The sequence below is a fragment of the Panthera pardus genome, unplaced genomic scaffold (genome assembly GCF_024362965.1).
Source record: "Panthera pardus isolate Hobbes unplaced genomic scaffold, ASM2436296v1 HiC_scaffold_13, whole genome shotgun sequence".
Lineage (NCBI taxonomy): Eukaryota > Metazoa > Chordata > Mammalia > Carnivora > Felidae > Panthera > Panthera pardus.
This window is the reverse complement of record NW_026526688.1, coordinates 48,685,538-48,697,361: the sequence shown is the minus strand read 5'-3', so window position 1 is coordinate 48,697,361 and position 11,824 is coordinate 48,685,538.

The following is an 11,824-nucleotide window of genomic DNA, read 5'->3' as shown; positions in this document are numbered from 1 at the left end:
ACTCACATGTGAGTTCTAGAATAGGGTTTCTCAAAGTCGGGTTGTGTCTTATTGGATTGTGAAATCAACTTAGTGGGTGCCACCCAACCTTAATTTTTTTTAATGGAATAGACTAGGAAACAAAGCATCAAAGTGATCACAGGAAACAATGGACACTGGTGGAAATTGTGTTTCAATTGTATGTTTGCTGATGTGTGTTCTAGCATAACATGCACTTCTTCTGGGGGTTGCAATTAAACTCTTTGAAAGCCACTGCTCTCCAGTGAATGTGGAGACTAGAGGTTAGCCCCAGGGGCCTCCAAAGCTGCTGAGCTTGAGAAAGTGAGAAGCTGGGGCTATGCCATCTAGAACTGTCTGCTTCCAAGTGGAAGGAACCAAGAGTGGCCTCAAGAGTCTATTCCCACAAATCTACGCCATCAGCGTCTCCATCCTCCCACTGGAAAACCCAAGGCCAAGAGGAAGCTTCATTCCCACTATTGTCTTTCCCCCAACTCTCTTGCGCTTATCATTCATTCCCTGATAAACCCAATAACCACCCCTCCATCCTTTGCAAAGGCTGTTCTCTTGCTGGGGTTGCTCTTCCCTGCATGGCTGAATATGAATTCTCGCTCATTCTTTAAAACTCAGCTCAGATATTAAGTTCCCTGCCTCCACCAATATTTCTATACCTCTTATAGGCTGTGTTTATTATGTAATTATTTGTTTACCTCTGTCTCTCAACTATTAGATTTGAAGTTGTTTGGAAACAGGAACCAGTTTTATTACTCTTTGTGTCCCAGGCAGTGGCCGCTCCAGAATTTCTGCATAGGATGGGATTATGGGCAGCAATCTGGATGAAAGAAACACCAGGGTACTTGTCCCAAAGCTTCATTTGTATAGCATTTTACTAAAGCACTGTATATAAGACCCAGAAAATACTATCAATTGCACATATCAAAGAATATGGCTGATCCAGATGATGTAGAAGACTGTAAAATCTGTCAACAAGACAGATGGGTCCCACCAATTCTCAGCGCCTGACATTGAAAGCTGGAAACTCCAACTATGTGCTCGGCATGGGACTAGCTTCTAAGCATTAAGAAGGATTCCTACATTGGAAGGGTTTCCGCATCAGTTGGGATGCAAATGAAATGTCTAAGGCAGTGGGTCTTAAATTTTTAGTTTATATCAAAATGCCTCTGAGAGCTTATTAAAATGTATATTACAACGTACATTACAAACATTGGGTGTTTGTAAGTGAAAATAATTTACCAAGCTTATTGAAATGTTACCTTTTTGAAGATGTTGCCTGGGAACCTACATTTTGAAAAGCCACTTTCCAGGTTTTTAGGTGCCAATCATGACTACAGTGTGAGGAATTCTGGACAGCTTAGAGCTAAGCCTTAGGTAGTATTTCCAAAGGCAAGAGGAAGGGAGAAGTCTTCATGAAGTGGGCGGCACTTGAGCTGAGACTTTAAGGATGAGCAAACTTTGAACAGAGAGGAAGAGGCAGACCTAGGAAGGGTGAGCCGGATATGTGAGTTGGTAATCATGAACATTGGGAAGCAGCTGCTGCCGAAGTGAACGAATTCATCACCCAGGAAGAGTATACAAAGAAAAGGGCCCTTGGGATGCCCCTGATGTTGTGCAACATGAGGAACGGGGGCTAAAGAAGAGCAGAATAAAAGGCGTATTTTAAATCCTGAGATCCCAAATCAGTGGTTTTCAATGGGGCAGGAATGCCCCCTGGAGGGCATTTTGGAAATGTGCAGCAGCGATTTGGTAAACAAGACAGGCTTAGAGCACTTCCTTTGAATGGATGGAGACCAAGGCTGCCTGACTGCAACCAAGGGAATGTCTCATACCTATAGCATTCAACTTCTGAATGTAAATAAGAAACCCTTTTATGATTATCGAAGCCCAGAGCCTAGCTCAGTTTTACATATAAACACAACTTCTCCCACCCCCACACCAATTTAAATATTCACTGACTTTTGCAGGAGTACAGCTTCTCAGGTCTGCTGGTCTCTGATATTTGCCCCCTGATCTATCTCATTCCTCCCGCTCTTTTCTGCCTCCTGAGTCCTATTCCTGTCCATTCACTCTGTCCTTGGACTCAATTCTTCTCTCACTCAGCACCTTCTTAAAGACAAAGGCTAATTTGAACCCACTCTGAAAAGCAAGTCATACTGCTTTCAAGTAAATTAAAGGCATGCCAGAAAAAAGTCCCAGTTGATTTAAAGGAATCCAACAAAACCCAGGACCAATAATGTAGAATTCAAAATGTCTGGCATTCAAAAAAACTTCATCAGGCATACAAAGAAGTAAGACACTATAACATTTAGTCAGGAGAAAAATCTATGGATGCAAATCTAGAAATGGTGGCTGTGATGGAATTAAGCAAGATTTTAAGATTTCTACAAATGTGCTCCATATGTTCAAGAAACTAGTGGAAAGTATAGATAGAAGAAATAGAAGATATTAAAAAAAAAGACCCAAATGCATTTTCTAGAATGAAAAATACAATATTGGAAAAAAATACAGGGGGTGATATTAATGGCTGGTTAGTTACAGCAAAGGGAAACTTGAAGTTAAAGACAAAGAAATAAAAACTATCTAAAACTAAGCAAGGAATGAAAAGGACTAAAGAAATGAAGAGGACAGCAGTGACCTGTGGAACAAGATAAAATGCTTTATCTTATGTGTAATTAGAGTCTCAGAAGGAGAGGAGAACGTTGCGGGTGGCGAGGGAACAGAAAAACATAGGAAGAAATAATGGCTGACAGCTTTGAGATTTCATAACAAGTATAAGCATCAGATTTAAAAATCCCAACAAGCTCCAAGGAGGATAAACAGAGAAAAATCATACCAAGACGCACCCCAACCAAAATGCTGAAAAAAAAATGATAAAGAGAAAAAGCTTGAAAACAGCTTACGGAAGAAATACCTTACATACAGAGGATCAAAGCAAAGAGTGATAGCTCACTCTTGTCAGAAAATAATTGTTATGGGCTGAACATGAACTCCCCAAATTCCTATGCTGAAGCCCTAACGCCCAGTACTTCAGAATGTGATTGTGTTTGGAGATAGGTCTTTAAAGAAGTAATTCAGTTAAAATGAGATTGTATGGTGGTCCCTAATCCAATCGGACTGCTATTCTTTTTTTTTAATGTTTATTTATTTTCAAGAGAGAGAGAGAGAGAGAGAGAGAGAGAGAGAGAATGAGCGAGGGAGGGGCACAGAGAGAGGGAGACACAGAATCCGAAGCAGGCTCCAGGCTCTGAGCTGTCAGCACAGAGCCCGACACAGGGTTTGAACTCACGGACCATGAGATCATGACCTGAGCTGAAGTCAGACGCTCAGCCGACTGAGCCACCCAGGCACCCCTGACTGGTGTTTTCATAAGAGGAGGAGGTAAGGACGTGTACAGAGGAAAGACCATGTGACAAAGGAAAGACACAGCAAGAAGATGGCCATCTGCAAGTCAAGGAGACAAGCTTCCGAAGAAATCAACCCTGCAGAGACCTTGATCTTGGACTTTCCAGCCTCCAGAACTGTGAGCAAATAAATGTCTGTTGGGTAAGCCACCTAGTCTGCAGTAGTTTGTATGGCAGCCCTAACAAACTAATAAAATAATGAAGCAAAATCTTTAAAGTTCTGAAAGGAAAAAGAACTGGCAACTAAAAATTATAACTGCAACAAAAATATCCTTCGAGAATGAAGGTGATTCAGATCACCGATATCTGAGAGAATTCATTGCCAGCAGATCTGAACTAAAAGAAATGATAACAAACTTTCCTCAAGGAGAAGGAAAATGCTATCAGATTTATGTAAAATAGTATCAGGAATCATAAATATGTGGGTGATATAAACACATTTGTTTTCTTATTTAAAAATGTTTAAAGCAAAATTAATGACAGTGTAGTGAGGGCTTTTTAACACATAAAAATGAAATGTATTACAAGAAGGAACAAAAGATTGGAGGTCTGAAATGGAGGTATTTATAAGGTTTTTATACTATAGGAGAGGGGTTATGATGTTTAACAAGAGACTGAAGTAAGTTGAGGATGTATGTTATAAGCCTTAGAGTAACAATGAAAACAACAACGCCAGCAAGAAAGATGAGAACCAGGAAAACAGAGAGGTGTAGCTAATAAGCCGAGACTGGGGATAAAATAGAATATTAAAAAAAAAATCCAATCCAAAACAAGACAAGAGAAAAGAAACAAAGGCCAAGTGGGACAAATGTAAAGCAAATAGCAAGATGATTTATTTACATCTAACCACACTAATAATATTTTCATTTATTTCCTTGAGTTTTATTGAGATATAATTGACATACAGCACTGTAAAAGTTTAATGTGTACAACATAATGACTTGACTTACGTATATTGTGAAATGATTACAATACGTTAGCATCCATTATCTCATATAGATACAAAAAAAAAAGAAAAGAAAAAAATGGATTTTTCCTGTGATGAGAACTCAGAATTTACTCTCTTAACAACTTTCACATATACCATATTGATAATTCCATTAAATTTAAAGGGTCTAAACACTCCAATTAAAATGTACAGACTGTCACGTTGGACAAAAAAGCAAGATGCAGCTATTTGTTAGACACAGATAACCCACTTTAAATATAAATACAAAGGTAGGTTAAAAGTAAAAGGATAAATTAAGATCTATCATGCAAGTAGCAATGAAAACCGAGCTGGAATGGCCACATTCATATCAGACAAATTAGATTTCAGAACAAGGATTATTGCCAGGCACAAAGGGAGAAAATATATAACAACAAAGGAGTCGATTTATCAAAAGAAAATAATAATTATGGATACATGGGCATCTAATAACAAGAACTTCAAAATACACAAAACCTGATAGAACTGAAAAGAAAATCAGTTGACCAACTTGACCAACTAAAACATTATATCCAACAATAACGGAATGTACATTCTTTTTCAAATTCACATGGAATTCATCAAGAAGGACTATATTCAGGGCCATAAAACAAGTTCCAAAACATTTAGGAGGATGGAAATGATACAAAATAAGTTTTTTGACCATGATGGAACTGAAGTAGAAATCAGCAAGAGAGATATGTGGAAATCCCCAAATATCTAAGAATTAAACAACATACTTTAATCCATGGGTGAAAGCATAAATCACAAGAAAAATTAGAAATATTTTGAACTGAATGAAAACAAAAACATATGAAAAATTATAGGATGCAGCTATAGAAATGCTTAGGGAGAAATTTGTATCTTTAAATGCCTATGTTAGAAAAAGAAGATCTGAAGTCCATCTTAAGAATTTAGAAAGGGAAGAACAAATTAACCCCAAAGTAACTGAAAGGAACGCATAAAGATAAGAACAGGGCACCCAAGTTGGCTCAGTCAGTTAGGCATCCAACTCTTGGTTTTGGCTCAGGTCGTGATCTCGTGGTTCTTGGGATCGAGCCTGCGTCAGGCTCTGTGCTGACAGCATGGAGCTTGCTTGGGATTCTCTCTGTCCCCCTCTCTCTGTCCCTCCCCTACTCTCTCTCTCTCTCTCTATATATATATGTATATATACTATATATATATGTATATATACATATATATACATATATATAAATAAATGATTATATATATAATTATATATATAATTATATATATATATATATATATATATATATATATATATAAATAAACATTTTAAAAAACCAGAGAGATAATAGCCAATTATTTCTCTGGATGAAGATATAGAAATGACAGTACCCCATGGACAATGTTGAGTTTGGTTTCCTTGCAAGTGTGATGCAGAGTAATGTGTCTCAAACTGGGCATGTGACACATGGGGATATGCAAAGCTACAAGATAAAAATTTCACATCTTCTTAGAGGATTATTTTTATTGGAAAGTTGGGAGAAAATCTTGTTATGGTAAATATGAAAATCAAATACAATACAAAAATGTACCTAGATTTTTAAATTGCAGTAAAAGCACATCATGTAAAAGCTACCATTTTAACTATTTTTAAGTGTACAGTTTAGTAAGTGTTAAACATATTCACATTGCTGTGAAACATATTTCCAGAAATTTTTCATCCTGCAAAACTGAAACTCTGCACTCATTAAACCACTCCCCTACCCTTCTCCCTCCCCTCAGCCTCTGGTAACCCCCACTCTACTTTCTGTGGCTATGAGTTTAATTGCTTTAGATACCACATATAAGTGGAAGCAGACAATATTTATATTTTTGTGACTGGCTTATTTCAGTTAACATCAAGTCGTTAAGGTTCAGCCATATTGTAACATGGGACATGATTTCCTTTCTTTTCAAGAATTGTATGGATTCCGTTGTATGAATACATCACATTTTGTTTATCCATTTATCCATTGGTAGACATCCTCTTTTTGGCTAATGTGAATAACGATGATGGGAGCATATGAACATTACAGAAGGTTAGCTTTGTCTACTATATTCCACAAACCCTAAGGATCAATTTTCACTCTTCTCTACCATTAGGCTTACTTGGTGGAAAAGTTTGGGTAGTCCCAGGGTAGTGGTTAAAAACACGGTCTTTACAACCAGTGCAACCTGGATTTATGCATACCGATCTCTTATTAATTACCTCTGTGAATCTTGGTAAGTGACTAAACTTTGGAAGCCTTTTTTATCTCTCTGTAAAACGAAGATTCAGTAACTACTATGGCTACAATGCTTAACACAGTGTCTGGCACACGACTAATGTTCAATAAATAGTAGTTAGTGCTATTCTATTGTTGTTTTCTATAAATGACACCAAAGTCTGTTTCCTCTTCCTAATGATAGTGTTATCATAATGTTGTCTTCATGATTTGAAAATATCATTTCCACCCTTACTTCTATTCCATGTATCTCCAATAATTACTTGCATGTGATGTTTACAAATCCCTCAAATTTGTTTCATTCTGCTATAGGTGCTTTCTAGTTGGCCTGTATCTCTTAAAATGTGATGCTCACCCTCATGTACTGCTTTTCTAAACCCTAATAGGTTGGGCCATTTTAGCAAGCCATTTGGCAATATTTAACATGACACTTAAAAATGCCCATACCCATTTATTTAGGTATATTCCTTCTAAAAATCTAATCTAAAGAAATATTCTGAAATACAAAGCTGCATCAACACTAATGTTCATCAAAGTGTTAAATATAAGCATGCAAATAATGTAAATGTTTAGCAATAGGGAAATAATTTAAAAAGTAGACAACAAAGGGGCACCTGGGTGGCTCAGTTGGTTGAGCATCTCTTTTTTAGCTCAGGTCATGATACCAGGATAGTGGGATCTGTCCCCATATCAGGCTCTGTGCTGAGTGTAGAGCCTGCTTGAGATTCTCTCTCTCTCTCTGTCTCCTCCCACCCACCCGCCCCTCTCTTCTGCTCACACTTGCTCTCTCTCTCTCTCTCTCTCTCAAAACAAGTAGGGAACAGTTATATAATAAATATTTATTAAAAATTTTAATGTTATAGGGAGTGTGATTCAGCAGTCCCTATGAAATAAAAAAATTATATAATATTAAGTAGAAAAAGCAAGATAATTCTCAACCATACAAAATTATATGGGCATAAACACAGCGACATGCTAATTTATGCACTAAGTCTTTCATTTTACTAAGATCCTATTATGGGTTAGGTCTTGTGCAAGGTTCTGAGGACACACATATAAACACGATTAAAATTCCTATTCTGAAATGTCTTGCAATCTAGCTAAGACAGAGTTTTAAAATATTGTAATAAGTCCTATAATGTAAGTATATGCTTCATGAGCAGAGGGCAGGCCTTACTCTTCAGGGGAGGGGGAGGAGGCGGGGGCAAGAAGGGTACACAGAGGAATCATGTCTAAGCTAACTTTTGGAGGATAACTGGGAAAAGGTAAGGCCAGCAGAGGATGGAAAGAAAAGAATGGGGGACAGAAGTGGAGAGCCTTCCAGACCAAGAGAAGAGCAGGTGCAAAGGTGAGAATGTCACATGGCATTCTGGAAGTGACAAGTGGCTCCCCAAAGCAAGGATTTATGTTAATATGTGGAATTGCCAAGAGCTGGAGCTGGAAGGACTGGCAGGATTCTTCACATGGCCTGGAGGGGTGGGAACTAACCAGTGTGGGCGTGGTCCTGTGAGTCTTATGGGGCGTTTAAGGCAAGAGAACAACACACTTGTAATTTGGAAGGCCATTAGCAGCGAGGAAAGGGCTGTGACCAGAAGCAGGAGTCTGGTGGGGAGGATACAGAAGAAGACCAGGCAGGGTAGGAGCCTGCACTAAGAATGTGATGGTGAGAAGGGACACTGGGTGGCTCAGTCAGTTAAGCGTCCCACTCTGGATTTTGACTCAGATCATGATCTCACAATTCATCAGTTCGAGCCCCACATCAGGCTCCATGCCACCAGTGCCAAGCCTGCTTGGGATTCTGTGTCCCTCTCTCTGTGCCTCCCCTGCTTGCACTCTCTCTCTCTCAAAATAAACAAAAATAACGTGATGGTGAGGGAGTGGAGGGAGGGATTGAAACAGGAGGAATCGACAGAACTTGGTGACTGAATAGAGAGATTTCCACGTTTCTGGCTTGAGCAGATGGGCAGATGGTGCTGCCATCATCAAGATGAGAGTATGGGAGGAGGGGAAGTTTCCGTGAAGAAAGATTCGGTTTGGAGTGTGAGAAATTTGAGATGTGATTTCTTTAAGTAATATAATTGAGCTGATTTCTTGATTACAATTAAGTTACATAATTTGCTGATGAGCCATTTCTCATTAACACTATTAGGGAGTAGTGGGGTGCTGTGCTTAACAACCAAAGCTGGGGAACAAGTAGACATAAGCAATCTCAGAAGCAGGAACCGCAGTAATATCCCAATATTCACATGCTTGAGTGAAGTTTCAGCCCTAGCTATAAATACATGAGAAAATATATGCTTGAATGTAGAGTAACTAATTAATGCTAAGTGTGGTGCACATTTTAACTTGCCTTGAGCATAACTTCAAATTATCATAAGTCATTACAGCCGCAGGGAGTCTGTTTCATAAGTATGTGTTTAGTTTGCATCCCGAAACTTTGGATAAAGACTCCACACTTCCCAAAGTCCCTTACTGCTAGGTGTCAGTTTACCAATTTTTGACCAGGAAATGCAATTAGGACAATACGATTTTCAGGAAGTAGGGTTTTTTTTTAATTAATTTTTTTCACATTTATTTATTTGGCAGGGGGGAGGGGCAGAGAAAGGGAGACAGAAGATCTGAAGCAGGCTCCACACTGTGAGGGCAGAGACCGATGCGGGGCTCAAACTCAGGAACCATGAGATCATGACCTGAGCTGAAATCAAGAGTCGGCCACTTCACTGACTGAGCCACCCAGGTGCCCCTCCCGGAAGTGTTTTTAATTGGAGAAGTGTGCCCTTTTTCTTCCATTTCCTATCTCCTGCTGGATTGACCATTAGTGGGATGGCTGGAGCTGGGTCAACGATCTTGGATCCTGAGGTGAAAATAGGAAAAGAAGTATACATGGGGGCAGAAGCCTGGATCCCTAACAGCACAGGCACCAAACATACTTCAGACATTTGAAAGAAAAATAAACCCTTTTGTGACTGTGTGTGTGTGTGTGTGTGTGTAACAATTGGATCTAATCATATTGAATTTAATTTCTGTTTTCATTAGTAACATTAATATAAAATTGTTGTCTTCCCAGTGCCCTGACACTGTAATAATGCTGTGGGAGCACTGGGGTCATGGACATGAATAAAAGGACTATAAAACTTGCGTTCTCTTGGGGAAGAATCACTCACCACCAACCACACAGCCACCGGTGATCAGTTCCATTGCTGTTATTTGCTGGAGGCACAGAAGAGGGGGTCATTAGCTCAGGTTGAGTGAGAATGACATTTAAGCTGAATCCTCGGGGTAAGGAGGCAGTCACCAGGTATGGAAGGAGTGTGGGGAGAGGACATTTTGAGGATCATACAGCATGGATAAAGGCAATGGCTATGTGCAACTTCTAGGAATGTTTTCTGGAAGACTAGTGTGTTTAGGGAACAGTGTGTTATCCAGAATGGCCAGAATGACATTTGCAATGGGACTGGCAGAAGATGAGCCAGGGAAGGGCCCCAATGTCAAACTAAGTAATTCACACCTGATCTACAGGTAGTTAAGAGCCATCTAATAATCTGCAAAGATAAGAAGTGTAGTCCCAGCCTGCCAGGGCAATGATCACACAATTCCATTTTCAGAACATCAATCTGTTGGCAGCAAATTAGCGGAGGGACTTCCTATAGAAATACAATATAATTACGATTTCTTTTCAGAGACTCAAATAATTTTTTGGGCAAGAAGTGGGAGTTCAGAGAAGGAAAGGAGGGAGGGAGGGACACACACACACACACACACACACACACAGAATGTGTACGTTGGACATATTTAATAGATGCTCCAGATGGTAGATAAGGGAGAGAAGAAAGCCTGAAGCCTGAATAAGAAAAGATTTCCAAGGAATGGAAGGAAGGATCAAGATGAATTTTGAAAAGTTTAATTAAGATCATGGGAGATTTTTGCCTTAGGGAAGGAGAAAACTGTGTCTAAATTTATTTGTAATGAGATCTTCACACTTTCTTCCTTGGTCTATTTTTGTGGCTTCTTTGCAGGTGAATGGTAATAGAGGTTAAATGTCTGTTTAGTTTGGTTTCTAGAAATGTTATATGTGGTATTTATTTAATTTCAGGTTTATTTTTTTATAAATACCCAAGGGAAATTTTATAATTTTAAAATTAAATTTTACACTGGGAACCAGAGAAGAAAACAGACCTGAGATGTCTCCTGTATGCACTATGGCCCTTAGACCATCTCACTTCATTTGGTTTACTCATCGCCATAACCCTATGAGGTAGACATTATTGCACCCATTTCACAGAGGTTGCCGATGGTCTCAGAGATTGAGGATAGTGCCCAGGTTCTTTCTAAGTGGAAGAACCAAGATTTGAATTCTTTTTTTTTTTTTTGAGAGAGAGACAGGGAGAGAGAGGAGGAGGGGGGAGGGGCAGAGGGAGGGAGAGAGAGAATCTTAAGGAAGTTCCTTGCTTAGCATGGAACCCGACAGGATGGGGTTTGACCTCACGACCCAGGGTGGGGTTGACCTCACGACTGTGAGATCATGACCTGAGCTGAAACCAAGAGTTGGATGCTTAATCCACTGAGCCACCCAGGCCCCCCCCCCCACCCCAACCCCACAGGATTTGAAATCTAATCAGCTTGACTGTAGAACCTATGTTCTTTTGAAACACAAAGAACATTCTGGCTCTGCCTTTCACAGGCTGAGAGAATTAGGGCTTTGTCATACAGCTGTAATGAGGTGAACTAAGTTATGCTCTGAATTCCCAAAGGAGATACCTCTGGGTACCTTGAAATGAGGCACACTAGTGATTCCAGGTTAATTTTCTCATGGGAAGGAAATAGAGCACTCATCCATTTTTTCTTGTTGGCAGTTTTATTTGGGTCCCTTGAATCTATGCAGAAAAGACTTCTAAAGCCACTTGTAATGATCTGGCCTCAGCGAAACAGGGGAGATAGCTGAACAATCCTAAGCCACCTTAAATCACCTAATCTCTTCACTTATAAACCATATGCTTCTTTCAAAGGTGAGGACTGTAAGGCTCTTGATTCATATGGGAAGCTTCAAGAACACGGGGATGCCTTGTTATGTGCTGTTTTTAGTCAGTTTGCTTCAGAAGTCTTGAATGTCTCAAAAATCAAACAGGATATTAATCTATTTTAACTTCTAAAATTCAAGAGAGGTATTCGAACACTCATGGTAATGTGCATTTAGTTTTCTTACTTCCTTT